Source organism: Montipora capricornis, chromosome 3, assembly GCF_036669925.1.
Source record: "Montipora capricornis isolate CH-2021 chromosome 3, ASM3666992v2, whole genome shotgun sequence".
Lineage (NCBI taxonomy): Eukaryota > Metazoa > Cnidaria > Anthozoa > Scleractinia > Acroporidae > Montipora > Montipora capricornis.
In genome coordinates, this window is record NC_090885.1 from 16,749,102 (window position 1) to 16,751,601 (window position 2,500).

Sequence of the window (2,500 nt, forward strand, 5' to 3'; positions counted from 1 at the left end):
TAGTCAGTTTTCTTCTGAATTGATTCCTATGCCATCTTTCATGACAATATTGAAGAAGTACTCCTTACAGGCTTATATGCCATTCAGAAACAAGGCGGCTAATCAAAGATATAAATAAAGTTAACGTACATGTCCCTTGTTGTAGGATTTCACTTAACAGTGCTCCTTTGTTGAATGCTCCCTCTCTTCCAGAAAGGTGTATAGCTATTGCCTTCATGTCTTTACTGGTAAATACAGGGGACCCAGAGGATCCTGATTTTGTGTCAGCCTCATATTTAATTAATATACGGCCTCTTCACAGACGATATCCTGTCTTGGCTCAACTGCTTTGGTTTTCCTACTGGATGTTGGACTATACAGATAAACTCTCCCGTGGTCAAATTTATTTCTTGGTCCAACATAATTGGTGTTATTTGGCTTTTGACAAAGTAGTTGTCTTTCTGTATTGCTGCAAATGTATAATCCAATTTCTGATAAGAAACAACAAAGAACACTTGGTGACTGTCAGGAGAATCAACACCACCCCTGAGGGCCTGGCAGAGAGGGAGGGGTTCCCTTGATCCATAGGAAAAAAAATAAAATTTCTCTCTTATTCGCCAGACATAATTCCGTGGGATGCTTGTGCAACATGCAGCCAAACGGTTAAAACCGATCGCGTATCTTTTCTTTCCTCTTCGTAGTCACAAACGTGCCTCAAGGATATCAAATTATTAGCCCCGATCGAGGGATTCATCTTCATTCCCTTCAGTATTTCCAAACTCTCGTACAGCGATCAGAACCCCCACTCTTTTCCCAGCTCTAGCATTTTGAGCACGGGCAAGACCTCTGGGTCAAAGCAAAATTTATTTGAAATTTTTTCCGCCTGCGATAATTAACACAGTAACCTCACATTTGAAAGTATTTAATAAAGTGGACAAATGATTTTTCTTTGAGAACGGCAAGCTTTAAAGGTAAGGGGAATTTTCTTCGTTATTTCTAGATCTTGCTTCGTTCTTGGATGTTCCACTGTGAACAATTGCATGACGAATACGCCAATCGACCTGCGAATTAGTTTGCTCAGTCGTTCCAAAACATTTTGTGAACCGAACGAATGTGTTCAATTGGCCATTGTGCCAAACATTTTGTAAATCGAACCAATGCGTTCAATCTGCCATTGTGAGTCAACACCCGCTATTAAAAGCACTGTTTGTTGATTCCAACGCCATTCCTCCCAATGTAGGAATCAAAAACGTGAAAAGAACATTGGAAAAGCCTTTAACAAAAATATACAAAAAGAAATCAAGTTAAAAAATGAGGATTAATGTCTTCGTTACTGGGATTTTGCGTTGGTCTCCCATCCAACTTCAGACTCTCCTTCCCAGGGTCTTTCAAGGTAGTCAGCGTGTTTTATCGGCTATTGTTCAGCTTTGTAAGTCAACACCCGCAATTTAAAAGCACTGTTTGGGGATTGCAACGCCAGTCCTCTCAATATAGGAATGAAAAACGTGAAAAGAACATTAGGAAAAAGCCTTAAACAACCAAATAATACAAAAATAAAAATCAAGTTAAAAAAAGAATTTATGTCTCCGTCACTGAAATTTTGCGTTGGTCTTTCATACAAGTACTCATCTTTCTGGTAAACTTTCGCCATTTCCGAATTTTACCGGTGATTCCTATTGACTAAACAACATTGTGCATCCCACGGAAACGCCTTTATAGGCGTCTTGTTTAAGATATTCCTCGAAATTTACTTCTGTCAAGTTCCCTTTTTCCTAGCAATTCTGTTCCACGTTCCCTTGATCCCCCAACTATTTTTAAATGTTCCTCACAATTCCTCTTATGTTAGGTTTTCGTGTTTAGGTATTTTCTTAGGTTTTACCTCACTAGTCATAGTAGAGCAGGAGCCCATGACTAGCAGCCTCCCTATGCAGTATATCCTTGAGTCAACCTTTACGCTTATCTTTCTATTTTTAGAACTAATCCTTCATCAGGAACCTCACATTTACAACAATTTACATCAATTTACACAATTTGCATACATTGTTTTTGCTATTTTTGTCTTTGTTCCACAATAACTTTATTCTGATTGGCCATTCTAAACAGTGTCTGCAGAGCCGAAGAACTCGTGGCGTTCTAAAAATAGAAAGATAAGAGCAAAGGTTGACTCATAGGGCTTGTATGGGAGACGCAAGCTCCTTCTTAAGGGCTTCTGTAGTAAAGATATTACCATGAAAATGGCGGTTGACAATATTCTTCCGCGTTGGCACGTGTTCCAAGCTCGAAGAAAAGGAAAACAAATATTTCTTTGGCGCTCGCCCTATTCCACCGCAGTCCGAAAATTCGCTCGTTGGAAGCGCACGCTACGCAGGCTAAGCTTAATAGCGTGATAAATGAACTCGATGATCGAATAAAATGAATACTGCACATAAGTTTTGAGATTTTAGGTCACCTTTGGCGTTTCTCCGAGTTATGAGTCTTCTACTCGTGAATTCGATTCGGAGGCAACGATACGACGATAGTA

The 2,500-nt window shown here is 39.6% G+C and overlaps 1 protein-coding gene and 1 long non-coding RNA gene across 2 annotated transcripts in view; both read right to left on the bottom strand.

The window, feature by feature from the left end:
* The window catches only part of LOC138042429 (uncharacterized), a 180,894-nt gene that overhangs the window by 11,159 nt on the left and 167,235 nt on the right, over positions 1–2,500 (bottom strand). The window lies entirely within an intron of this gene.
* LOC138042441 (uncharacterized) overlaps positions 908–2,500 on the bottom strand; it is a 5,829-nt gene continuing 4,236 nt past the window's right edge. Inside the window, exon 3 of the long non-coding RNA XR_011131002.1 lies at positions 908–2,112. This is a non-coding gene — a long non-coding RNA (uncharacterized lncRNA). The remainder of the gene's footprint in view (positions 2,113–2,500) is intronic.